Genomic DNA, 26,608 nt, shown 5'->3' on the forward strand with positions numbered 1-26,608 from the left:
GGGATTGCTGTGTTTCACGCCCTGCCCTTCAACACTCCTGGGAGGACTTTCCCTGAGAACCCTCATGTCTCTGCCCTCCCAGGAGGCTGTGGTTCTATGCAAAATAGGGGGTGCACCACGGGCCGTCCCCTTTCCTCTCTCTCGCCAATATCTTTCACCAAAGCTGAGCCCTGCAGGTAAATGTATCTATCTGGCTGAGGGGCCAGGGAGGGCCTTTGCCTGCAGTCTTACAAGCCAGAGTGCAGAGAAGGCAGCAGCTCTGGGACCGGGACTCTGCTCAAAGACATATCTAACATGCCACAGTGGAGCTGAGATGGGCAAGACACGTGTCTCACAGGCTGGCAGCACACCAAGACAGTGGCAGGAAACTATGCTAACAAGGAAAGAGAAAAGTCACGTGTCTCGTGGCCTTCCCACCATTAGACAGTAGTCTGCGCAAGAAAACATCCAACAGTGACAGGACAACCAAGCAAATGACAAACGCCGTGCTGAATAAAGTCATCTTACATGACATTTCGTACAAAGGCCCAGATCATGGGGATGATCGCGCAGCAGAAGCAGCAAGTATCAGAGCCACCGAACCTGGGGTGAGTTACACGAGGAGAAAGGGCGACATGGGGACAGGGGCTATGGGCTCAGGGAACAGCTACCACAATGCAACCTCGGGTGTGGGGATGCCACTCATTGCGGGTACTGCCCTGGGATTTCCTTTTAGAAAGAATCGCTGGTTAAAGTGTAGTGCACAAAAAACCCAACTCCTCGATTACACTATTAGATAACATCCTTTAACTGCCCCACCCACCCTGTGTGAGTCTCACCCACTTCCCGCCTGCTCCCTCTAGTCTGAGAGTTGTATCTCCACAAAAAACACACAGTGGGGCTCAATGAGCTGCTCATGTCTGACATGGACACCTAAGCAGTGCTGGATTCACAACCTGAAAGCCTGCAAAGGAAAGTGTGCCCGGCAGAAGATAAGCTGCCTGGCAACTCAGAACCTTCTTCTAAGAGAAGTAAGACATGTCACAATGGAGTCTAAGCCTACCTGTCTTATGCCAGGACATTAGAGCTGCAGGCAGGAGCACAAAGGTAAAAACATATATTGAGTCCCAACACGCTCACTGTGGTGGTTGGTCTCTGTGGCGCAATCGGTTAGCGCGTTCGGCTGTTAACCGAAAGGTTGGTGGTTCAAGCCCAACCAGGGACGTATGCTTTTGTCTACATCAAGTCCTGAATTTAAACACAGCTGTCTGGCTTTGCTCTTAGAGCTCTCGCTTTGCCTGCGTGACATGATCTATCTCAACATTTCTATCTTCTCTCATCTCTTCACCTCTAGTCATTTCCACCAATAGGACTGGAAACGGGACACAAAGCCTTCTACTTTAACCACAGGCGTACTGAGGGCCAATAAAAGGCACAGAAGCATTTCTTGATCCGGGGCTGAGAACTGCATGCACAGGGACCTCGTGGCGCAACGGTAGCGCGTCTGACTCCAGATCAGACGGTTGCGTGTTCAAATCACGTCGGGGTCACTCTTTGACATTTTTTTCCCCACCAAGTCTATATCTCTGACTTCTAAAGCAAAGCCAAAAGAAGGGCGCTTTGCATTGGCCGGAATCGAACCCGGGCCTCCCGTGTGGCAGGCGAGAATTCTACCAGTGAACCACCAATGCTTCACTTACATAGGCTGAGCAGAGAGCCCTGCCGTAGACAGTAGTGATGAGGCCCATGCATTCGCATGGGACACCTATGAACAAAGTTTGCATGGCAAGCCTTGGACTGCCAAACGTTCACATGCTGATGGCAGGAATCAGATGCAGGAGACTGAAACTATGAATGTTTCTGCTTTTGCTAAGGACAGTGGTTTGGGGCCAGTGTTGTGCTTGACAGAGCACGACATCAGCCTGCTCTCTGGCTGCTCCCGGGAGAAGTGGCTGACAGAAAGCACCCTCCAGACCACCAGCAATCTTGTGTTTCACAACATGCCACTGTCACTGGACTTTCCTTCTGGGAAAGCCTAGTCACTGACCTGGCCAGATTCCCTGTCCTCCCCAAAATCCTGGGGAGAAACGGGCAGAGTTCTGCGCCCTGCGCCCTCTTTCGCGTCCCTAACGCGCTCCCAACGCGCCCTACAGCCCTGGTCGGGCTCATACCACTGGGGCCTCTGCCGAGGAGGAGCCCCGGAAGCCTAGGGCCAGGCCTATTGCACAGGCATCTTAGACCAGGCCATTCCGGGATTGCTGTGTTTCACGTCCTGCCCTTCAACACTCCTGGGAGGGCTTTCCCTGAGAACCCTCATGTCTCTGCCCTCCCAGGAGGCTGTGGTTCTATGCAAAATAGGGGGTGCACCACGGGCCGTCCCCTTTCCTCTCTCTCGCCAATATCTTTCACCAAAGCTGAGCCCTGCAGGTAAATGTATCTATCTGGCTGAGGGGCCAGGGAGGGCCTTTGCCTGCAGTCTTACAAGCCAGAGTGCAGAGAAGGCAGCAGCTCTGGGACCGGGACTCTGCTCAAAGACATATCTAACATGCCACAGTGGAGCTGAGATGGGCAAGACACGTGTCTCACAGGCAGGCAGCACAACAAGACAGTGGCAGGAAACTATGCTAACAAGGAAAGAGAAAAGTCACGTGTCTCGTGGCCTTCCCACCATTAGACAGTAGTCTGCGCAAGAAAACATCCAACAGTGACAGGACAACCAAGCAAATGACAAACGCTGTGCTGAATAAAGTCATCTTACATGACATTTCGTACAAAGGCCCAGATCATGGGGATGATCGCGCAGAAGCAGCAAGTATCAGAGCCACCGAACCTGAGGTGAGTTACACGAGGAGAAAGGGCGACTTGGGGACAGGGGCTAGGGGCTCAGGGAACAGCTACCACAATGCAACCTCGGGTGTGGGGATGCCACTCATTGCGGGTACTGCCCTGGGATTTCCTTTTAGAAAGAATCGCTGGTTAAAGTGTAGTGCACAAAAAACCCAACTCCTCGATTACACTATTAGATAACATCCTTTAACTGCCCCACCCACCCTGTGTGAGTCTCACCCACTTCCCGCCTGCTCCCTCTAGTCTGAGAGTTGTATCTCCACAAAAAACACACAGTGGGGCTCAATGAGCTGCTCATGTCTGACATGGACACCTAAGCAGTGCTGGATTCACAACCTGAAAGCCTGCAAAGGAAAGTGTGCCCGGCAGAAGATAAGCTGCCTGGCAACTCAGAACCTTCTTCTAAGAGAAGTAAGACATGTCACAATGGAGTCTAAGCCTACCTGTCTTATGCCAGGACCTTAGAGCTGCAGGCAGAAGCACAAAGGTAAAAACATATATTGAGTCCCAACACGCTCACTGCGGTGGTTGGTCTCTGTGGCGCAATCGGTTAGCGTGTTCGGCTGTTAACCGAAAGGTTGGTGGTTCAAGCCCACCCAGGGACGTATGCTTTTGCCTACATCAAGTCCTGAATTAAAACATAGCTGTCTGGCTTTGCTCTTAGAGCTCTCGCTTTGCCTGAGTGACATGCTCTATCTCAACATTTCTATCTTCTCTCATCTCTTCACCTCTAGTCATTTCCACCAATAGGACTGGAAACGGGCCACCAAGCCTTCTACTTTAACCACAGGCGTACTGAGGGCCAATAAAAGGCACAGAAGCATTTCTTGATCCGGGGCTGAGAACTGCATGCACAGGGACCTCGTGGCACAATGGTAGCGCGTCTGACTCCAGATCAGAAGGTTGCGTGTTCAAATCACGTCGGGGTCACTCTTTGACATTTTTTTCCCCACCAAGTCTATATCTCTGACTTCTAAAGCAAAGCCAAAAGAAGGGCGCTTTGCATTGGCCGGGAATCGAACCCGGGCCTCCCGCGTGGCAGGCGAGAATTCTACCACTGAACCACCAATGCTTCACTTACATAGGCTGAGCAGAGAGCCCTGCCGTAGACAGTAGTGATGAGGCCCATGCATTCGCATGGGACACCTATGAACAAAGTTTGCATGGCAAGCCTTGGACTGCCAAACGTTCACATGCTGATGGCAGGAATCAGATGCAGGAGACTGAAACTATGAATGTTTCTGCTTTTGCTAAGGACAGTGGTTTGGGGCCAGTGTTGTGCTTGACAGAGCACGACATCAGCCTGCTCTCTGGCTGCTCCCGGGAGAAGTGGCTGACAGAAAGCACCCTCCAGACCACCAGCAATCTTGTGTTTCACAACATGCCACTGTCACTGGACTTTCCTTCTGGGAAAGCCTAGTCACTGACCTGGCCAGATTCCCTGTCCTCCCCAAAATCCTGGGGAGAAACGGGCAGAGTTCTGCGCCCTGCGCCCTCTTTCGCGTCCCTAACGCGCTCCCAACGCGCCCTACAGCCCTGGTCGGGCACAGCCCTGGTCGGGCTCATACCACTGGGGCCTCTGCCGAGGAAGAGCCCCGGAAGCCTAGGGCCAGGCCTATTGCACAGGCATCTTAGACCAGGCCATTCCGGGATTGCTGTGTTTCATGTCCTGCCCTTCAACACTCCTGGGAGGGCTTTCCCTGAGAACCCTCATGTCTCTGCCCTCCCAGGAGGCTGTGGTTCTATGCAAAATAGGGGGTGCACCACGGGCCGTCCCCTTTCCTCTCTCTCGCCAATATCTTTCACCAAAGCTGAGCCCTGCAGGTAAATGTATCTATCTGGCTGAGGGGCCAGGGAGGGCCTTTGCCTGCAGTCTTACAAGCCAGAGTGCAGAGAAGGCAGCAGCTCTGGGACCGGGACTCTGCTCAAAGACATATCTAACATGCCACAGTGGAGCTGAGATGGGCAAGACACGTGTCTCACAGGCTGGCAGCACACCAAGACAGTGGCAGGAAACTATGCTAACAAGGAAAGAGAAAAGTCACGTGTCTCGTGGCCTTCCCACCATTAGACAGTACTCTGCGCAAGAAAACATCCAACAGTGACAGGACAACCAAGCAAATGACAAACGCCGTGCTGAATAAAGTCATCTTACATGACATTTCGTACAAAGGCCCAGATCATGGGGATGATCGCGCAGCAGAAGCAGCAAGTATCAGAGCCACCGAACCTGGGGTGAGTTACACGAGGAGAAAGGGCGACATGGGGACAGGGGCTATGGGCTCAGGGAACAGCTACCACAATGCAACCTCGGGTGTGGGGATGCCACTCATTGCGGGTACTGCCCTGGGATTTCCTTTTAGAAAGAATCGCTGGTTAAAGTGTAGTGCACAAAAAACCCAACTCCTCGATTACACTATTAGATAACATCCTTTAACTGCCCCACCCACCCTGTGTGAGTCTCACCCACTTCCCGCCTGCTCCCTCTAGTCTGAGAGTTGTATCTCCACAAAAAACACACAGTGGGGCTCAATGAGCTGCTCATGTCTGACATGGACACCTAAGCAGTGCTGGATTCACAACCTGAAAGCCTGCAAAGGAAAGTGTGCCCGGCAGAAGATAAGCTGCCTGGCAACTCAGAACCTTCTTCTAAGAGAAGTAAGACATGTCACAATGGAGTCTAAGCCTACCTGTCTTATGCCAGGACCTTAGAGCTGCAGGCAGGAGCACAAAGGTAAAAACATATATTGAGTCCCAACACGCTCACTTCGGTGGTTGGTCTCTGTGGCGCAATCGGTTAGTGCGTTCGGCTGTTAATCGAAAGGTTGGTGGTTCAAGCCCACCCAGGGACGTATGCTTTTGCCTACATCAAGTCCTGAATTAAAACACAGCTGTCAGGCTTTGCTCTTAGAGCTCTCGCTTTGCCTGCGTGACATGCTCTATCTCAACATTTCTATCTTCTCTCATCTTTTCACCTCTAGTCATTTCCACCAATAGGACTGGAAACGGGACACCAAGCCTTCTACTTTAACCACAGGCGTACTGAGGGCCAATAAAAGGCACAGAAGCATTTCTTGATCCGGGGCTGAGAACTGCATGCACAGGGACCTCGTGGTGCAACGGTAGCGCGTCTGACTCCAGATCAAAAGGTTGCGTGTTCAAATCACGTCGGGGTCACTCTTTGAAATTTTTTTGCCCACCAAGTCTATATCTCTGACTTCTAAAGCAAAGCTAAAAGAAGGGCGCTTTGCATTGGCCGGGAATCGAACCCGGGCCTCCCGCGTGGCAGGCGAGAATTATACCACTGAACCACCAATGCTTCACTTACATAGACTGAGCAGAGAGCCCTGCCGTAGACAGTAGTGATGAGGCCCATGCATTCGCATGGGACACCTATGAACAAAGTTTGCATGGCAAGCCTTGGACTGCCAAACGTTCACATGCTGATGGCAGGAATCAGATGCAGGAGACTGAAACTATGAATGTTTCTGCTTTTGCTAAGGACAGTGGTTTGGGGCCAGTGTTGTGCTTGACAGAGCACGACATCAGCCTGCTCTCTGGCTGCTCCCGGGAGAAGTGGCTGACAGAAAGCACCCTCCAGACCACCAGCAATCTTGTGTTTCACAACATGCCACTGTCACTGGACTTTCCTTCTGGGAAAGCCTAGTCACTGACCTGGCCAGATTCCCTGTCCTCCCCAAAATCCTGGGGAGAAACGGGCAGAGTTCTGCGCCCTGCGCCCTCTTTCGCGTCCCTAACGCGCTCCCAACGCGCCCTACAGCCCTGGTCGGGCTCATACCACTGGGGCCTCTGCCGAGGAAGAGCCCCGGAAGCCTAGGGCAAGGCCTATTGCACAGGCATCTTAGACCAGGCCATTCCGGGATTGCTGTGTTTCACGTCCTGCCCTTCAACACTCCTGGGAGGGCTTTCCCTGAGAACCCTCATGTCTCTGCCCTCCCAGGAGGCTGTGGTTCTATGCAAAATAGGGGGTGCACCACGGGCCGTCCCCTTTCCTCTCTCTCGCCAATATCTTTCACCAAAGCTGAGCCCTGCAGGTAAATGTATCTATCTGGCTGAGGGGCCAGGGAGGGCCTTTGCCTGCAGTCTTACAAGCCAGAGTGCAGAGAAGGCAGCAGCTCTGGGACCGGGACTCTGCTCAAAGACATATCTAACATGCCACAGTGGAGCTGAGATGGGCAAGACACATGTCTCACAGGCAGGCAGCACAACAAGACAGTGGCAGGAAACTATGCTAACAAGGAAAGAGAAAAGTCACGTGTCTCGTGGCCTTCCCACCATTAGACAGTAGTCTGCGCAAGAAAACATCCAGCAGTGACAGGACAACCAAGCAAATGACAAACGCTGTGCTGAATAAAGTCATCTTACATGACATTTCGTACAAAGGCCCAGATCATGGGGATGATCGCGCAGAAGCAGCAAGTATCAGAGCCACCGAACCTGAGGTGAGTTACACGAGGAGAAAGGGCGACATGGGGACAGGGGCTAGGGGCTCAGGGAACAGCTACCACAATGCAACCTCGGGTGTGGGGATGCCACTCATTGCGGGTACTGCCCTGGGATTTCCTTTTAGAAAGAATCGCTGGTTAAAGTGTATTGCACAAAAAACCCAACTCCTCGATTACACTATTAGATAACATCCTTTAACTGCCCCACCCACCCTGTGTGAGTCTCACCCACTTCCCGCCTGCTCCCTCTAGTCTGAGAGTTGTATCTCCACAAAAAACACACAGTGGGGCTCAATGAGCTGCTCATGTCTGACATGGACACCTAAGCAGTGCTGGATTCACAACCTGAAAGCCTGCAAAGGAAAGTGTGCCCGGCAGAAGATAAGCTGCCTGGCAACTCAGAACCTTCTTCTAAGAGAAGTAAGACATGTCACAATGGAGTCTAAGCCTACCTGTCTTATGCCAGGACCTTAGAGCTGCAGGCAGGAGCACAAAGGTAAAAACATATATTGAGTCCCAACACGCTCAATGCGGTGGTTGGTCTCTGTGGCGCAATCGGTTAGTGCGTTTGGCTGTTAGCCGAAAGGTTGGTGGTTCAAGTCCACCCAGGGACGTATGCTTTTGCCTACATCAAGTCCTGAATTAAAACACAGCTGTCTGGCTTTGCTCTTAGAGCTCTCGCTTTGCCTGAGTGACATGCTCTATCTCAACATTTCTATCTTCTCTCATCTCTTCACCTCTAGTCATTTCCACCAATAGGACTGGAAACGGGACACCAAGCCTTCTACTTTAACCACAGGCGTACTGAGGGCCAATAAAAGGCACAGAAGCATTTCTTGATCCGGGGCTGAGAACTGCATGCACAGGGACCTCGTGGCGCAACGGTAGCGCGTCTGACTCCAGATCAAAAGGTTGCGTGTTCAAATCACGTCGGGGTCACTCTTTGACATTTTTTTGCCCACCAAGTCTATATCTCTGACTTCTAAAGCAAAGCCAAAAGAAGGGCGCTTTGCATTGGCCGGGAATCGAACCCGGGCCTCCCGCGTGGCAGGCGAGAATTCTACCACTGAACCACCAATGCTTCACTTACATAGGCTGAGCAGAGAGCCCTGCCGTAGACAGTAGTGATGAGGCCCATGCATTCGCATGGGACACCTATGAACAAAGTTTGCATGGCAAGCCTTGGACTGCCAAACGTTCACATGCTGATGGCAGGAATCAGATGCAGGAGACTGAAACTATGAATGTTTCTGCTTTTGCTAAGGACAGTGGTTTGGGGCCAGTGTTGTGCTTGACAGAGCACGACATCAGCCTGCTCTCTGGCTGCTCCCGGGAGAAGTGGCTGACAGAAAGCACCCTCCAGACCACCAGCAATCTTGTGTTTCACAACATGCCACTGTCACTGGACTTTCCTTCTGGGAAAGCCTAGTCACTGACCTGGCCAGATTCCCTGTCCTCCCCAAAATCCTGGGGAGAAACGGGCAGAGTTCTGCGCCCTGCGCCCTCTTTCGCGTCCCTAACGCGCTCCCAACGCGCCCTACAGCCCTGGTCGGGCTCATACCACTGGGGCCTCTGCCGAGGAAGAGCCCCGGAAGCCTAGGGCCAGGCCTATTGCACAGGCATCTTAGACCAGGCCATTCCGGGATTGCTGTGTTTCACGTCCTGCCCTTCAACACTCCTGGGAGGGCTTTCCCTGAGAACCCTCATGTCTCTGCCCTCCCAGGAGGCTGTGGTTCTATGCAAAATAGGGGGTGCACCACGGGCCGTCCCCTTTCCTCTCTCTCGCCAATATCTTTCACCAAAGCTGAGCCCTGCAGGTAAATGTATCTATCTGGCTGAGGGGCCAGGGAGGGCCTTTGCCTGCAGTCTTACAAGCCAGAGTGCAGAGAAGGCAGCAGCTCTGGGACCGGGACTCTGCTCAAAGACATATCTAACATGCCACAGTGGAGCTGAGATGGGCAAGACACGTGTCTCACAGGCAGGCAGCACAACAAGACAGTGGCAGGAAACTATGCTAACAAGGAAAGAGAAAAGTCACGTGTCTCGTGGCCTTCCCACCATTAGACAGTAGTCTGCGCAAGAAAACATCCAACAGTGACAGGACAACCAAGCAAATGACAAACGCTGTGCTGAATAAAGTCATCTTACATGACATTTCGTACAAAGGCCCAGATCATGGGGATGATCGCGCAGAAGCAGCAAGTATCAGAGCCACCGAACCTGAGGTGAGTTACACGAGGAGAAAGGGCGACATGGGGACAGGGGCTAGGGGCTCAGGGAACAGCTACCACAATGCAACCTCGGGTGTGGGGATGCCACTCATTGCGGGTACTGCCCTGGGATTTCCTTTTAGAAAGAATCGCTGGTTAAAGTGTAGTGCACAAAAAACCCAACTCCTCGATTACACTATTAGATAACATCCTTTAACTGCCCCACCCACCCTGTGTGAGTCTCACCCACTTCCCGCCTGCTCCCTCTAGTCTGAGAGTTGTATCTCCACAAAAAACACACAGTGGGGCTCAATGAGCTGCTCATGTCTGACATGGACACCTAAGCAGTGCTGGATTCACAACCTGAAAGCCTGCAAAGGAAAGTGTGCCCGGCAGAAGATAAGCTGCCTGGCAACTCAGAACCTTCTTCTAAGAGAAGTAAGACATGTCACAATGGAGTCTAAGCCTACCTGTCTTATGCCAGGACCTTAGAGCTGCAGGCAGGAGCACAAAGGTAAAAACATATATTGAGTCCCAACACTCTCACTGCGGTGGTTGGTCTCTGTGGCGCAATCGGTTAGCGCGTTCGGCTGTTAACCGAAAGGTTGGTGGTTCAAGCCCACCCAGGAACGTATGCTTTTGCCTACATCAAGTCCTGAATTAAAACACAGCTGTCTGGCTTTGCTCTTAGAGCTCTCGCTTTGCCTGCGTGACATGCTCTATCTCAACATTTCTATCTTCTCTCATCTCTTCACCTCTAGTTATTTCCACCAATAAGACTGGAAACGGGCCACCAAGCCTTCTACTTTAACCACAGGCGTACTGAGGGCCAATAAAAGGCACAGAAGCATTTCTTGATCCGGGGCTGAGAACTGCATGCACAGGGACCTCGTGGCGCAACGGTAGCGCGTCTGACTCCAGATCAGAAGGTTGCGTGTTCAAATCACGTCGGGGTCACTCTTTGACATTTTTTTCCCCACCAAGTCTATATCTCTGACTTCTAAAGCAAAGCCAAAAGAAGGGCGCTTTGCATTGGCCGGGAATCGAACCCGGGCCTCCCGCGTGGCAGGCGAGAATTCTACCACTGAACCACCAATGCTTCACTTACATAGGCTGAGCAGAGAGCCCTGCCGTAGACAGTAGTGATGAGGCCCATGCATTCGCATGGGACACCTATGAACAAAGTTTGCATGGCAAGCCTTGGACTGCCAAACGTTCACATGCTGATGGCAGGAATCAGATGCAGGAGACTGAAACTATGAATGTTTCTGCTTTTGCTAAGGACAGTGGTTTGGGGCCAGTGTTGTGCTTGACAGAGCACGACATCAGCCTGCTCTCTGGCTGCTCCCGGGAGAAGTGGCTGACAGAAAGCACCCTCCAGACCACCAGCAATCTTGTGTTTCACAACATGCCACTGTCACTGGACTTTCCTTCTGGGAAAGCCTAGTCACTGACCTGGCCAGATTCCCTGTCCTCCCCAAAATCCTGGGGAGAAACGGGCAGAGTTCTGCGCCCTGCGCCCTCTTTCGCGTCCCTAACGCGCTCCCAACGCGCCCTACAGCCCTGGTCGGGCTCATACCACTGGGGCCTCTGCCGAGGAAGAGCCCCGGAAGCCTAGGGCCAGGCCTATTGCACAGGCATCTTATACCAGGCCATTCCGGGATTGCTGTGTTTCACGTCCTGCCCTTCAACACTCCTGGGAGGGCTTTCCCTGAGAACCCTCATGTCTCTGCCCTCCCAGGAGGCTGTGGTTCTATGCAAAATAGGGGGTGCACCACGGGCCGTCCCCTTTCCTCTCTCTCGCCAATATCTTTCACCAAAGCTGAGCCCTGCAGGTAAATGTATCTATCTGGCTGAGGGGCCAGGGAGGGCCTTTGCCTGCAGTCTTACAAGCCAGAGTGCAGAGAAGGCAGCAGCTCTGGGACCGGGACTCTGCTCAAAGACATATCTAACATGCCACAGTGGAGCTGAGATGGGCAAGACACGTGTCTCACAGGCAGGCAGCACAACAAGACAATGGCAGGAAACTATGCTAACAAGGAAAGAGAAAAGTCACGTGTCTCGTGGCCTTCCCACCATTAGACAGTAGTCTGCGCAAGAAAACATCCAACAGTGACAGGACAACCAAGCAAATGACAAACGCCGTGCTGAATAAAGTCATCTTACATGACATTTCGTACAAAGGCCCAGATCATGGGGATGATCGCGCAGCAGAAGCAGCAAGTATCAGAGCCACTGAACCTGGGGTGAGTTACACGAGGAGAAAGGGCGACATGGGGACAGGGGCTATGGGCTCAGGGAACAGCTACCACAATGCAACCTCGGGTGTGGGGATGCCACTCATTGCGGGTACTGCCCTGGGATTTCCTTTTAGAAAGAATCGCTGGTTAAAGTGTAGTGCACAAAAAACCCAACTCCTCGATTACACTATTAGATAACATCCTTTAACTGCCCCACCCACCCTGTGTGAGTCTCACCCACTTCCCGCCTGCTCCCTCTAGTCTGAGAGTTGTATCTCCACAAAAAACACACAGTGGGGCTCAATGAGCTGCTCATGTCTGACATGGACACCTAAGCAGTGCTGGATTCACAACCTGAAAGCCTGCAAAGGAAAGTGTGCCCGGCAGAAGATAAGCTGCCTGGCAACTCAGAACCTTCTTCTAAGAGAAGTAAGACATGTCACAATGGAGTCTAAGCCTACCTGTCTTATGCCAGGACATTAGAGCTGCAGGCAGGAGCACAAAGGTAAAAACATATATTGAGTCCCAACACACTCACTGAGGTGGTTGGTCTCTGTGGCGCAATCGGTTAGCGCGTTCGGCTGTTAACCGAAAGGTTGGTGGTTCAAGCCCACCCAGGGACGTATGCTTTTGTCTACATCAAGTCCTGAATTAAAACACAGCTGTCTGGCTTTGCTCTTAGAGCTCTCGCTTTGCCTGCGTGACATGCTCTATCTCAACATTTCTATCTTCTCTCATCTCTTCACCTCTAGTAATTTCCACCAATAGGACTGGAAACGGGACACAAAGCCTTCTACTTTAACCACAGGCGTACTGAGGGCCAATAAAAGGCACAGAAGCATTTCTTGATCCGGGGCTGAGAACTGCATGCACAGGGACCTCGTGGCGCAACGGTAGCGCGTCTGACTCCAGATCAGACGGTTGCGTGTTCAAATCACGTCGGGGTCACTCTTTGACATTTTTTTCCCCACCAAGTCTATATCTCTGACTTCTAAAGCAAAGCCAAAAGAAGGGCGCTTTGCATTGGCTGGGAATCAAACCCGGGCCTCCCGCGTGGCAGGCGAGAATTCTACCACTGAACCACCAATGCTTCACTTACATAGGTTGAGCAGAGAGCCCTGCCGTAGACAGTAGTGATGAGGCCCATGCATTCGCATGGGACACCTATGAACAAAGTTTGCATGGCAAGCCTTGGACTGCCAAACGTTCACATGCTGATGGCAGGAATCAGATGCAGGAGACTGAAACTATGAATGTTTCTGCTTTTGCTAAGGACAGTGGTTTGGGGCCAGTGTTGTGCTTGACAGAGCACGACATCAGCCTGCTCTCTGGCTGCTCCCGGGAGAAGTGGCTGACAGAAAGCACCCTCCAGACCACCAGCAATCTTGTGTTTCACAACATGCCACTGTCACTGGACTTTCCTTCTGGGAAAGCCTAGTCACTGACCTGGCCAGATTCCCTGTCCTCCCCAAAATCCTGGGGAGAAACGGGCAGAGTTCTGCGCCCTGCGCTCTCTTTCGCGTCCCTAACGCGCTCCCAACGCGCCCTACAGCCCTGGTCGGGCACAGCCCTGGTCGGGCTCATACCACTGGGGCCTCTGCCGAGGAAGAGCCCCGGAAGCCTAGGGCCAGGCCTATTTTACAGGCATCTTAGACCAGGCCATTCCGGGATTGCTGTGTTTCACGCCCTGCCCTTCAACACTCCTGGGAGGACTTTCCCTGAGAACCCTCATGTCTCTGCCCTCCCAGGAGGCTGTGGTTCTATGCAAAATAGGGGGTGCACCACGGGCCGTCCCCTTTCCTCTCTCTCGCCAATATCTTTCACCAAAGCTGAGCCCTGCAGGTAAATGTATCTATCTGGCTGAGGGGCCAGGGAGGGCCTTTGCCTGCAGTCTTACAAGCCAGAGTGCAGAGAAGGCAGCAGCTCTGGGACCGGGACTCTGCTCAAAGACATATCTAACATGCCACAGTGGAGCTGAGATGGGCAAGACACGTGTCTCACAGGCTGGCAGCACACCAAGACAGTGGCAGGAAACTATGCTAACAAGGAAAGAGAAAAGTCACGTGTCTCGTGGCCTTCCCACCATTAGACAGTAGTCTGCGCAAGAAAACATCCAACAGTGACAGGACAACCAAGCAAATGACAAACGCCGTGCTGAATAAAGTCATCTTACATGACATTTCGTACAAAGGCCCAGATCATGGGGATGATCGCGCAGCAGAAGCAGCAAGTATCAGAGCCACCGAACCTGGGGTGAGTTACACGAGGAGAAAGGGCGACATGGGGACAGGGGCTATGGGCTCAGGGAACAGCTACCACAATGCAACCTCGGGTGTGGGGATGCCACTCATTGCGGGTACTGCCCTGGGATTTCCTTTTAGAAAGAATCGCTGGTTAAAGTGTAGTGCACAAAAAACCCAACTCCTCGATTACACTATTAGATAACATCCTTTAACTGCCCCACCCACCCTGTGTGAGTCTCACCCACTTCCCGCCTGCTCCCTCTAGTCTGAGAGTTGTATCTCCACAAAAAACACACAGTGGGGCTCAATGAGCTGCTCATGTCTGACATGGACACCTAAGCAGTGCTGGATTCACAACCTGAAAGCCTGCAAAGGAAAGTGTGCCCGGCAGAAGATAAGCTGCCTGGCAACTCAGAACCTTCTTCTAAGAGAAGTAAGACATGTCACAATGGAGTCTAAGCCTACCTGTCTTATGCCAGGACATTAGAGCTGCAGGCAGGAGCACAAAGGTAAAAACATATATTGAGTCCCAACACGCTCACTGTGGTGGTTGGTCTCTGTGGCGCAATCGGTTAGCGCGTTCGGCTGTTAACCGAAAGGTTGGTGGTTCAAGCCCAACCAGGGACGTATGCTTTTGTCTACATCAAGTCCTGAATTTAAACACAGCTGTCTGGCTTTGCTCTTAGAGCTCTCGCTTTGCCTGCGTGACATGATCTATCTCAACATTTCTATCTTCTCTCATCTCTTCACCTCTAGTCATTTCCACCAATAGGACTGGAAACGGGACACAAAGCCTTCTACTTTAACCACAGGCGTACTGAGGGCCAATAAAAGGCACAGAAGCATTTCTTGATCCGGGGCTGAGAACTGCATGCACAGGGACCTCGTGGCGCAACGGTAGCGCGTCTGACTCCAGATCAGACGGTTGCGTGTTCAAATCACGTCGGGGTCACTCTTTGACATTTTTTTCCCCACCAAGTCTATATCTCTGACTTCTAAAGCAAAGCCAAAAGAAGGGCGCTTTGCATTGGCCGGAATCGAACCCGGGCCTCCCGTGTGGCAGGCGAGAATTCTACCAGTGAACCACCAATGCTTCACTTACATAGGCTGAGCAGAGAGCCCTGCCGTAGACAGTAGTGATGAGGCCCATGCATTCGCATGGGACACCTATGAACAAAGTTTGCATGGCAAGCCTTGGACTGCCAAACGTTCACATGCTGATGGCAGGAATCAGATGCAGGAGACTGAAACTATGAATGTTTCTGCTTTTGCTAAGGACAGTGGTTTGGGGCCAGTGTTGTGCTTGACAGAGCACGACATCAGCCTGCTCTCTGGCTGCTCCCGGGAGAAGTGGCTGACAGAAAGCACCCTCCAGACCACCAGCAATCTTGTGTTTCACAACATGCCACTGTCACTGGACTTTCCTTCTGGGAAAGCCTAGTCACTGACCTGGCCAGATTCCCTGTCCTCCCCAAAATCCTGGGGAGAAACGGGCAGAGTTCTGCGCCCTGCGCCCTCTTTCGCGTCCCTAACGCGCTCCCAACGCGCCCTACAGCCCTGGTCGGGCTCATACCACTGGGGCCTCTGCCGAGGAGGAGCCCCGGAAGCCTAGGGCCAGGCCTATTGCACAGGCATCTTAGACCAGGCCATTCCGGGATTGCTGTGTTTCACGTCCTGCCCTTCAACACTCCTGGGAGGGCTTTCCCTGAGAACCCTCATGTCTCTGCCCTCCCAGGAGGCTGTGGTTCTATGCAAAATAGGGGGTGCACCACGGGCCGTCCCCTTTCCTCTCTCTCGCCAATATCTTTCACCAAAGCTGAGCCCTGCAGGTAAATGTATCTATCTGGCTGAGGGGCCAGGGAGGGCCTTTGCCTGCAGTCTTACAAGCCAGAGTGCAGAGAAGGCAGCAGCTCTGGGACCGGGACTCTGCTCAAAGACATATCTAACATGCCACAGTGGAGCTGAGATGGGCAAGACACGTGTCTCACAGGCAGGCAGCACAACAAGACAGTGGCAGGAAACTATGCTAACAAGGAAAGAGAAAAGTCACGTGTCTCGTGGCCTTCCCACCATTAGACAGTAGTCTGCGCAAGAAAACATCCAACAGTGACAGGACAACCAAGCAAATGACAAACGCTGTGCTGAATAAAGTCATCTTACATGACATTTCGTACAAAGGCCCAGATCATGGGGATGATCGCGCAGAAGCAGCAAGTATCAGAGCCACCGAACCTGAGGTGAGTTACACGAGGAGAAAGGGCGACTTGGGGACAGGGGCTAGGGGCTCAGGGAACAGCTACCACAATGCAACCTCGGGTGTGGGGATGCCACTCATTGCGGGTACTGCCCTGGGATTTCCTTTTAGAAAGAATCGCTGGTTAAAGTGTAGTGCACAAAAAACCCAACTCCTCGATTACACTATTAGATAACATCCTTTAACTGCCCCACCCACCCTGTGTGAGTCTCACCCACTTCCCGCCTGCTCCCTCTAGTCTGAGAGTTGTATCTCCACAAAAAACACACAGTGGGGCTCAATGAGCTGCTCATGTCTGACATGGACACCTAAGCAGTGCTGGATTCACAACCTGAAAGCCTGCAAAGGAAAGTGTGCCCGGCAGAAGATAAGCTGCCTGGCAACTCAGAACCTTCTTCTAAGAGAAGTAAGACATGTCACAATGGAGTCTAAGCCTACCTGTCTTATGCCAGGACCTTAGAGCTGCAGGCAGAAGCACAAAGGTAAAAACATATATTGAGTCCCAACACGCTCACTGCGGTGGTTGGTCTCTGTGGCGCAATCGGTTAGCGTGTTCGGCTGTTAACCGAAAGGTTGGTGGTTCAAGCCCACCCAGGGACGTATGCTTTTGCCTACATCAAGTCCTGAATTAAAACATAGCTGTCTGGCTTTGCTCTTAGAGCTCTCGCTTTGCCTGAGTGACATGCTCTATCTCAACATTTCTATCTTCTCTCATCTCTTCACCTCTAGTCATTTCCACCAATAAGACTGGAAACGGGCCACCAAGCCTTCTACTTTAACCACAGGCGTACTGAGGGCCAATAAAAGGCACAGAAGCATTTCTTGATCCGGGGCTGAGAACTGCATGCACAGGGACCTCGTGGCGCAACGGTAGCGCGTCTGACTCCAGATCAGAAGGTTGCGTGTTCAAATCACGTCGGGGTCACTCTTTGACATTTTTTTCCCACCAAGTCTATATCTCTGACTTCTAAAGCAAAGCCAAAAGAAGGGCGCTTTGCATTGGCCGGGAATCGAACCCGGGCCTCCCGCGTGGCAGGCGAGAATTCTACCACTGAACCACCAATGCTTCACTTACATAGGCTGAGCAGAGAGCCCTGCCGTAGACAGTAGTGATGAGGCCCATGCATTCGCATGGGACACCTATGAACAAAGTTTGCATGGCAAGCCTTGGACTGCCAAACGTTCACATGCTGATGGCAGGAATCAGATGCAGGAGACTGAAACTATGAATGTTTCTGCTTTTGCTAAGGACAGTGGTTTGGGGCCAGTGTTGTGCTTGACAGAGCACGACATCAGCCTGCTCTCTGGCTGCTCCCGGGAGAAGTGGCTGACAGAAAGCACCCTCCAGACCACCAGCAATCTTGTGTTTCACAACATGCCACTGTCACTGGACTTTCCTTCTGGGAAAGCCTAGTCACTGACCTGGCCAGATTCCCTGTCCTCCCCAAAATCCTGGGGAGAAACGGGCAGAGTTCTGCGCCCTGCGCCCTCTTTCGCGTCCCTAACGCGCTCCCAACGCGCCCTACAGCCCTGGTCGGGCACAGCCCTGGTCGGGCTCATACCACTGGGGCCTCTGCCGAGGAAGAGCCCCGGAAGCCTAGGGCCAGGCCTATTGCACAGGCATCTTAGACCAGGCCATTCCGGGATTGCTGTGTTTCACGTCCTGCCCTTCAACACTCCTGGGAGGGCTTTCCCTGAGAACCCTCATGTCTCTGCCCTCCCAGGAGGCTGTGGTTCTATGCAAAATAGGGGGTGCACCACGGGCCGTCCCCTTTCCTCTCTCTCGCCAATATCTTTCACCAAAGCTGAGCCCTGCAGGTAAATGTATCTATCTGGCTGAGGGGCCAGGGAGGGCCTTTGCCTGCAGTCTTACAAGCCAGAGTGCAGAGAAGGCAGCAGCTCTGGGACCGGGACTCTGCTCAAAGACATATCTAACATGCCACAGTGGAGCTGAGATGGGCAAGACACGTGTCTCACAGGCTGGCAGCACACCAAGACAGTGGCAGGAAACTATGCTAACAAGGAAAGAGAAAAGTCACGTGTCTCGTGGCCTTCCCACCATTAGACAGTAGTCTGCGCAAGAAAACATCCAACAGTGACAGGACAACCAAGCAAATGACAAACGCCGTGCTGAATAAAGTCATCTTACATGACATTTCGTACAAAGGCCCAGATCATGGGGATGATCGCGCAGCAGAAGCAGCAAGTATCAGAGCCACCGAACCTGGGGTGAGTTACACGAGGAGAAAGGGCGACATGGGGACAGGGGCTATGGGCTCAGGGAACAGCTACCACAATGCAACCTCGGGTGTGGGGATGCCACTCATTGCGGGTACTGCCCTGGGATTTCCTTTTAGAAAGAATCGCTGGTTAAAGTGTAGTGCACAAAAAACCCAACTCCTCGATTACACTATTAGATAACATCCTTTAACTGCCCCACCCACCCTGTGTGAGTCTCACCCACTTCCCGCCTGCTCCCTCTAGTCTGAGAGTTGTATCTCCACAAAAAACACACAGTGGGGCTCAATGAGCTGCTCATGTCTGACATGGACACCTAAGCAGTGCTGGATTCACAACCTGAAAGCCTGCAAAGGAAAGTGTGCCCGGCAGAAGATAAGCTGCCTGGCAACTCAGAACCTTCTTCTAAGAGAAGTAAGACATGTCACAATGGAGTCTAAGCCTACCTGTCTTATGCCAGGACATTAGAGCTGCAGGCAGGAGCACAAAGGTAAAAACATATATTGAGTCCCAACACGCTCACTGCGGTGGTTGGTCTCTGTGGCGCAATCGGTTAGCGCGTTCGGCTGTTAACCGAAAAGTTGGTGGTTCAAGCCCACCCAGGGACGTATGCTTTTGTCTACATCAAGTCCTGAATTAAAACACAGCTGTCTGGCTTTGCTCTTAGAGCTCTCGCTTTGCCTGCGTGACATGCTCTATCTCAACATTTCTATCTTCTCTCATCTCTTCACCTCTAGTCATTTCCACCAATAGGACTGGAAACGGGACACAAAGCCTTCTACTTTAACCACAGGCGTACTGAGGGCCAATAAAAGGCACAGAAGCATTTCTTGATCCGGGGCTGAGAACTGCATGCACAGGGACCTCGTGGCGCAACGGTAGCGCGTCTGACTCCAGATCAGAAGGTTGCGTGTTCAAATCACGTCGGGGTCACTCTTTGACATTTTTTTCCCCACCAAGTCTATATCTCTGACTTCTAAAGCAAAGCCAAAAGAAGGGCGCTTTGCATTGGCCGGGAATCGAACCCGGGCCTCCCGCGTGGCAGGCGAGAATTCTACCACTGAACCACCAATGCTTCACTTACATAGGCTGAGCAGAGAGCCCTGCCGTAGACAGTAGTGATGAGGCCCATGCATTCGCATGGGACACCTATGAACAAAGTTTGCATGGCAAGCCTTGGACTGCCAAACGTTCACATGCTGATGGCAGGAATCAGATGCAGGAGACTGAAACTATGAATGTTTCTGCTTTTGCTAAGGACAGTGGTTTGGGGCCAGTGTTGTGCTTGACAGAGCACGACATCAGCCTGCTCTCTGGCTGCTCCCGGGAGAAGTGGCTGACAGAAAGCACCCTCCAGACCACCAGCAATCTTGTGTTTCACAACATGCCACTGTCACTGGACTTTCCTTCTGGGAAAGCCTAGTCACTGACCTGGCCAGATTCCCTGTCCTCCCCAAAATCCTGGGGAGAAACGGGCAGAGTTCTGCGCCCTGCGCCCTCTTTCGCGTCCCTAACGCGCTCCCAACGCGCCCTACAGCCCTGGTCGGGCTCATACCACTGGGGCCTCTGCCGAGGAAGAGCCCCGGAAGCCTAGGGCCAGGCCTATTGCACAGGCATCTTATACCAGGCCATTCCGGGATTGCTGTGTTTCACGTCCTGCCCTTCAACACTCCTGGGAGGGCTTTCCCTGAGAACCCTCATGTCTCTGCCCTCCCAGGAGGCTGTGGTTCTATGCAAAATAGGGGGTGCACCACGGGCCGTCCCCTTTCCTCTCTCTCGCCAATATCTTTCACCAAAGCTGAGCCCTGCAGGTAAATGTATCTATCTGGCTGAGGGGCCAGGGAGGGCCTTTGCCTGCAGTCTTACAAGCCAGAGTGCAGAGAAGGCAGCAGCTCTGGGACCGGGACTCTGCTCAAAGACATATCTAACATGCCACAGTGGAGCTGAGATGGGCAAGACACGTGTCTCACAGGCAGGCAGCACAACAAGACAATGGCAGGAAACTATGCTAACAAGGAAAGAGAAAAGTCACGTGTCTCGTGGCCTTCCCACCATTAGACAGTAGTCTGCGCAAGAAAACATCCAACAGTGACAGGACAACCAAGCAAATGACAAACGCCGTGCTGAATAAAGTCATCTTACATGACATTTCGTACAAAGGCCCAGATCATGGGGATGATCGCGCAGCAGAAGCAGCAAGTATCAGAGCCACTGAACCTGGGGTGAGTTACACGAGGAGAAAGGGCGACATGGGGACAGGGGCTATGGGCTCAGGGAACAGCTACCACAATGCAACCTCGGGTGTGGGGATGCCACTCATTGCGGGTACTGCCCTGGGATTTCCTTTTAGAAAGAATCGCTGGTTAAAGTGTAGTGCACAAAAAACCCAACTCCTCGATTACACTATTAGATAACATCCTTTAACTGCCCCACCCACCCTGTGTGAGTCTCACCCACTTCCCGCCTGCTCCCTCTAGTCTGAGAGTTGTATCTCCACAAAAAACACACAGTGGGGCTCAATGAGCTGCTCATGTCTGACATGGACACCTAAGCAGTGCTGGATTCACAACCTGAAAGCCTGCAAAGGAAAGTGTGCCCGGCAGAAGATAAGCTGCCTGGCAACTCAGAACCTTCTTCTAAGAGAAGTAAGACATGTCACAATGGAGTCTAAGCCTACCTGTCTTATGCCAGGACATTAGAGCTGCAGGCAGGAGCACAAAGGTAAAAACATATATTGAGTCCCAACACACTCACTGAGGTGGTTGGTCTCTGTGGCGCAATCGGTTAGCGCGTTCGGCTGTTAACCGAAAGGTTGGTGGTTCAAGCCCACCCAGGGACGTATGCTTTTGTCTACATCAAGTCCTGAATTAAAACACAGCTGTCTGGCTTTGCTCTTAGAGCTCTCGCTTTGCCTGCGTGACATGCTCTATCTCAACATTTCTATCTTCTCTCATCTCTTCACCTCTAGTAATTTCCACCAATAGGACTGGAAACGGGACACAAAGCCTTCTACTTTAACCACAGGCGTACTGAGGGCCAATAAAAGGCACAGAAGCATTTCTTGATCCGGGGCTGAGAACTGCATGCACAGGGACCTCGTGGCGCAACGGTAGCGCGTCTGACTCCAGATCAGACGGTTGCGTGTTCAAATCACGTCGGGGTCACTCTTTGACATTTTTTTCCCCACCAAGTCTATATCTCTGACTTCTAAAGCAAAGCCAAAAGAAGGGCGCTTTGCATTGGCTGGGAATCAAACCCGGGCCTCCCGCGTGGCAGGCGAGAATTCTACCACTGAACCACCAATGCTTCACTTACATAGGTTGAGCAGAGAGCCCTGCCGTAGACAGTAGTGATGAGGCCCATGCATTCGCATGGGACACCTATGAACAAAGTTTGCATGGCAAGCCTTGGACTGCCAAACGTTCACATGCTGATGGCAGGAATCAGATGCAGGAGACTGAAACTATGAATGTTTCTGCTTTTGCTAAGGACAGTGGTTTGGGGCCAGTGTTGTGCTTGACAGAGCACGACATCAGCCTGCTCTCTGGCTGCTCCCGGGAGAAGTGGCTGACAGAAAGCACCCTCCAGACCACCAGCAATCTTGTGTTTCACAACATGCCACTGTCACTGGACTTTCCTTCTGGGAAAGCCTAGTCACTGACCTGGCCAGATTCCCTGTCCTCCCCAAAATCCTGGGGAGAAACGGGCAGAGTTCTGCGCCCTGCGCTCTCTTTCGCGTCCCTAACGCGCTCCCAACGCGCCCTACAGCCCTGGTCGGGCACAGCCCTGGTCGGGCTCATACCACTGGGGCCTCTGCCGAGGAAGAGCCCCGGAAGCCTAGGGCCAGGCCTATTTTACAGGCATCTTAGACCAGGCCATTCCGGGATTGCTGTGTTTCACGCCCTGCCCTTCAACACTCCTGGGAGGACTTTCCCTGAGAACCCTCATGTCTCTGCCCTCCCAGGAGGCTGTGGTTCTATGCAAAATAGGGGGTGCACCACGGGCCGTCCCCTTTCCTCTCTCTCGCCAATATCTTTCACCAAAGCTGAGCCCTGCAGGTAAATGTATCTATCTGGCTGAGGGGCCAGGGAGGGCCTTTGCCTGCAGTCTTACAAGCCAGAGTGCAGAGAAGGCAGCAGCTCTGGGACCGGGACTCTGCTCAAAGACATATCTAACATGCCACAGTGGAGCTGAGATGGGCAAGACACGTGTCTCACAGGCTGGCAGCACACCAAGACAGTGGCAGGAAACTATGCTAACAAGGAAAGAGAAAAGTCACGTGTCTCGTGGCCTTCCCACCATTAGACAGTAGTCTGCGCAAGAAAACATCCAACAGTGACAGGACAACCAAGCAAATGACAAACGCCGTGCTGAATAAAGTCATCTTACATGACATTTCGTACAAAGGCCCAGATCATGGGGATGATCGCGCAGCAGAAGCAGCAAGTATCAGAGCCACCGAACCTGGGGTGAGTTACACGAGGAGAAAGGGCGACATGGGGACAGGGGCTATGGGCTCAGGGAACAGCTACCACAATGCAACCTCGGGTGTGGGGATGCCACTCATTGCGGGTACTGCCCTGGGATTTCCTTTTAGAAAGAATCGCTGGTTAAAGTGTAGTGCACAAAAAACCCAACTCCTCGATTACACTATTAGATAACATCCTTTAACTGCCCCACCCACCCTGTGTGAGTCTCACCCACTTCCCGCCTGCTCCCTCTAGTCTGAGAGTTGTATCTCCACAAAAAACACACAGTGGGGCTCAATGAGCTGCTCATGTCTGACATGGACACCTAAGCAGTGCTGGATTCACAACCTGAAAGCCTGCAAAGGAAAGTGTGCCCGGCAGAAGATAAGCTGCCTGGCAACTCAGAACCTTCTTCTAAGAGAAGTAAGACATGTCACAATGGAGTCTAAGCCTACCTGTCTTATGCCAGGACATTAGAGCTGCAGGCAGGAGCACAAAGGTAAAAACATATATTGAGTCCCAACACGCTCACTGTGGTGGTTGGTCTCTGTGGCGCAATCGGTTAGCGCGTTCGGCTGTTAACCGAAAGGTTGGTGGTTCAAGCCCAACCAGGGACGTATGCTTTTGTCTACATCAAGTCCTGAATTTAAACACAGCTGTCTGGCTTTGCTCTTAGAGCTCTCGCTTTGCCTGCGTGACATGATCTATCTCAACATTTCTATCTTCTCTCATCTCTTCACCTCTAGTCATTTCCACCAATAGGACTGGAAACGGGACACAAAGCCTTCTACTTTAACCACAGGCGTACTGAGGGCCAATAAAAGGCACAGAAGCATTTCTTGATCCGGGGCTGAGAACTGCATGCACAGGGACCTCGTGGCGCAACGGTAGCGCGTCTGACTCCAGATCAGACGGTTGCGTGTTCAAATCACGTCGGGGTCACTCTTTGACATTTTTTTCCCCACCAAGTCTATATCTCTGACTTCTAAAGCAAAGCCAAAAGAAGGGCGCTTTGCATTGGCCGGAATCGAACCCGGGCCTCCCGTGTGGCAGGCGAGAATTCTACCAGTGAACCACCAATGCTTCACTTACATAGGCTGAGCAGAGAGCCCTGCCGTAGACAGTAGTGATGAGGCCCATGCATTCGCATGGGACACCTATGAACAAAGTTTGCATGGCAAGCCTTGGACTGCCAAACGTTCACATGCTGATGGCAGGAATCAGATGCAGGAGACTGAAACTATGAATGTTTCTGCTTTTGCTAAGGACAGTGGTTTGGGGCCAGTGTTGTGCTTGACAGAGCACGACATCAGCCTGCTCTCTGGCTGCTCCCGGGAGAAGTGGCTGACAGAAAGCACCCTCCAGACCACCAGCAATCTTGTGTTTCACAACATGCCACTGTCACTGGACTTTCCTTCTGGGAAAGCCTAGTCACTGACCTGGCCAGATTCCCTGTCCTCCCCAAAATCCTGGGGAGAAACGGGCAGAGTTCTGCGCCCTGCGCCCTCTTTCGCGTCCCTAACGCGCTCCCAACGCGCCCTACAGCCCTGGTCGGGCTCATACCACTGGGGCCTCTGCCGAGGAGGAGCCCCGGAAGCCTAGGGCCAGGCCTATTGCACAGGCATCTTAGACCAGGCCATTCCGGGATTGCTGTGTTTCACGTCCTGCCCTTCAACACTCCTGGGAGGGCTTTCCCTGAGAACCCTCATGTCTCTGCCCTCCCAGGAGGCTGTGGTTCTATGCAAAATAGGGGGTGCACCACGGGCCGTCCCCTTTCCTCTCTCTCGCCAATATCTTTCACCAAAGCTGAGCCCTGCAGGTAAATGTATCTATCTGGCTGAGGGGCCAGGGAGGGCCTTTGCCTGCAGTCTTACAAGCCAGAGTGCAGAGAAGGCAGCAGCTCTGGGACCGGGACTCTGCTCAAAGACATATCTAACATGCCACAGTGGAGCTGAGATGGGCAAGACACGTGTCTCACAGGCAGGCAGCACAACAAGACAGTGGCAGGAAACTATGCTAACAAGGAAAGAGAAAAGTCACGTGTCTCGTGGCCTTCCCACCATTAGACAGTAGTCTGCGCAAGAAAACATCCAACAGTGACAGGACAACCAAGCAAATGACAAACGCTGTGCTGAATAAAGTCATCTTACATGACATTTCGTACAAAGGCCCAGATCATGGGGATGATCGCGCAGAAGCAGCAAGTATCAGAGCCACCGAACCTGAGGTGAGTTACACGAGGAGAAAGGGCGACTTGGGGACAGGGGCTAGGGGCTCAGGGAACAGCTACCACAATGCAACCTCGGGTGTGGGGATGCCACTCATTGCGGGTACTGCCCTGGGATTTCCTTTTAGAAAGAATCGCTGGTTAAAGTGTAGTGCACAAAAAACCCAACTCCTCGATTACACTATTAGATAACATCCTTTAACTGCCCCACCCACCCTGTGTGAGTCTCACCCACTTCCCGCCTGCTCCCTCTAGTCTGAGAGTTGTATCTCCACAAAAAACACACAGTGGGGCTCAATGAGCTGCTCATGTCTGACATGGACACCTAAGCAGTGCTGGATTCACAACCTGAAAGCCTGCAAAGGAAAGTGTGCCCGGCAGAAGATAAGCTGCCTGGCAACTCAGAACCTTCTTCTAAGAGAAGTAAGACATGTCACAATGGAGTCTAAGCCTACCTGTCTTATGCCAGGACCTTAGAGCTGCAGGCAGAAGCACAAAGGTAAAAACATATATTGAGTCCCAACACGCTCACTGCGGTGGTTGGTCTCTGTGGCGCAATCGGTTAGCGTGTTCGGCTGTTAACCGAAAGGTTGGTGGTTCAAGCCCACCCAGGGACGTATGCTTTTGCCTACATCAAGTCCTGAATTAAAACATAGCTGTCTGGCTTTGCTCTTAGAGCTCTCGCTTTGCCTGAGTGACATGCTCTATCTCAACATTTCTATCTTCTCTCATCTCTTCACCTCTAGTCATTTCCACCAATAGGACTGGAAACGGGCCACCAAGCCTTCTACTTTAACCACAGGCGTACTGAGGGCCAATAAAAGGCACAGAAGCATTTCTTGATCCGGGGCTGAGAACTGCATGCACAGGGACCTCGTGGCACAATGGTAGCGCGTCTGACTCCAGATCAGAAGGTTGCGTGTTCAAATCACGTCGGGGTCACTCTTTGACATTTTTTTCCCCACCAAGTCTATATCTCTGACTTCTAAAGCAAAGCCAAAAGAAGGGCGCTTTGCATTGGCCGGGAATCGAACCCGGGCCTCCCGCGTGGCAGGCGAGAATTCTACCACTGAACCACCAATGCTTCACTTACATAGGCTGAGCAGAGAGCCCTGCCGTAGACAGTAGTGATGAGGCCCATGCATTCGCATGGGACACCTATGAACAAAGTTTGCATGGCAAGCCTTGGACTGCCAAACGTTCACATGCTGATGGCAGGAATCAGATGCAGGAGACTGAAACTATGAATGTTTCTGCTTTTGCTAAGGACAGTGGTTTGGGGCCAGTGTTGTGCTTGACAGAGCACGACATCAGCCTGCTCTCTGGCTGCTCCCGGGAGAAGTGGCTGACAGAAAGCACCCTCCAGACCACCAGCAATCTTGTGTTTCACAACATGCCACTGTCACTGGACTTTCCTTCTGGGAAAGCCTAGTCA

At 52.4% G+C, this 26,608-nt stretch overlaps 14 non-coding genes across 14 annotated transcripts; 8 read left to right on the forward strand and 6 right to left on the reverse strand.

Annotated features, from left to right (window-relative positions):
• Positions 1-3,357: 3,357 nt before the first annotated feature.
• Positions 3,358-3,431, forward strand: TRNAN-GUU (transfer RNA asparagine (anticodon GUU)). The gene has a single exon. It is a non-coding gene; the product is annotated as a tRNA-Asn (tRNA).
• Positions 3,432-3,827: 396 nt separating this feature from the next.
• TRNAG-GCC (transfer RNA glycine (anticodon GCC)) lies at positions 3,828-3,898 on the reverse strand. The gene has a single exon. It is a non-coding gene; the product is annotated as a tRNA-Gly (tRNA).
• Positions 3,899-8,302: 4,404 nt separating this feature from the next.
• TRNAG-GCC (transfer RNA glycine (anticodon GCC)) lies at positions 8,303-8,373 on the reverse strand. The gene has a single exon. It is a non-coding gene; the product is annotated as a tRNA-Gly (tRNA).
• A 2,014-nt stretch (positions 8,374-10,387) lies between these two features.
• TRNAW-CCA (transfer RNA tryptophan (anticodon CCA)) lies at positions 10,388-10,459 on the forward strand. The gene has a single exon. It is a non-coding gene; the product is annotated as a tRNA-Trp (tRNA).
• Positions 10,460-10,530: 71 nt separating this feature from the next.
• TRNAG-GCC (transfer RNA glycine (anticodon GCC)) lies at positions 10,531-10,601 on the reverse strand. The gene has a single exon. It is a non-coding gene; the product is annotated as a tRNA-Gly (tRNA).
• A 1,690-nt stretch (positions 10,602-12,291) lies between these two features.
• Positions 12,292-12,365, forward strand: TRNAN-GUU (transfer RNA asparagine (anticodon GUU)). Its single transcript has one exon. It is a non-coding gene; the product is annotated as a tRNA-Asn (tRNA).
• A 4,400-nt stretch (positions 12,366-16,765) lies between these two features.
• TRNAN-GUU (transfer RNA asparagine (anticodon GUU)) lies at positions 16,766-16,839 on the forward strand. The gene has a single exon. It is a non-coding gene; the product is annotated as a tRNA-Asn (tRNA).
• Positions 16,840-17,092: 253 nt separating this feature from the next.
• TRNAW-CCA (transfer RNA tryptophan (anticodon CCA)) lies at positions 17,093-17,164 on the forward strand. The gene has a single exon. It is a non-coding gene; the product is annotated as a tRNA-Trp (tRNA).
• A 70-nt stretch (positions 17,165-17,234) lies between these two features.
• TRNAG-GCC (transfer RNA glycine (anticodon GCC)) lies at positions 17,235-17,305 on the reverse strand. Its single transcript has one exon. It is a non-coding gene; the product is annotated as a tRNA-Gly (tRNA).
• A 2,033-nt stretch (positions 17,306-19,338) lies between these two features.
• On the forward strand, positions 19,339-19,410 carry TRNAW-CCA (transfer RNA tryptophan (anticodon CCA)). The gene has a single exon. It is a non-coding gene; the product is annotated as a tRNA-Trp (tRNA).
• A 71-nt stretch (positions 19,411-19,481) lies between these two features.
• TRNAG-GCC (transfer RNA glycine (anticodon GCC)) lies at positions 19,482-19,552 on the reverse strand. Its single transcript has one exon. It is a non-coding gene; the product is annotated as a tRNA-Gly (tRNA).
• A 1,690-nt stretch (positions 19,553-21,242) lies between these two features.
• Positions 21,243-21,316, forward strand: TRNAN-GUU (transfer RNA asparagine (anticodon GUU)). Its single transcript has one exon. It is a non-coding gene; the product is annotated as a tRNA-Asn (tRNA).
• Positions 21,317-25,716: 4,400 nt separating this feature from the next.
• On the forward strand, positions 25,717-25,790 carry TRNAN-GUU (transfer RNA asparagine (anticodon GUU)). The gene has a single exon. It is a non-coding gene; the product is annotated as a tRNA-Asn (tRNA).
• A 396-nt stretch (positions 25,791-26,186) lies between these two features.
• On the reverse strand, positions 26,187-26,257 carry TRNAG-GCC (transfer RNA glycine (anticodon GCC)). The gene has a single exon. It is a non-coding gene; the product is annotated as a tRNA-Gly (tRNA).
• Positions 26,258-26,608: the final 351 nt, after the last annotated feature.

Source organism: Pleurodeles waltl, chromosome 4_1 (assembly GCF_031143425.1).
Source record: "Pleurodeles waltl isolate 20211129_DDA chromosome 4_1, aPleWal1.hap1.20221129, whole genome shotgun sequence".
Taxonomy (NCBI): domain Eukaryota; kingdom Metazoa; phylum Chordata; class Amphibia; order Caudata; family Salamandridae; genus Pleurodeles; species Pleurodeles waltl.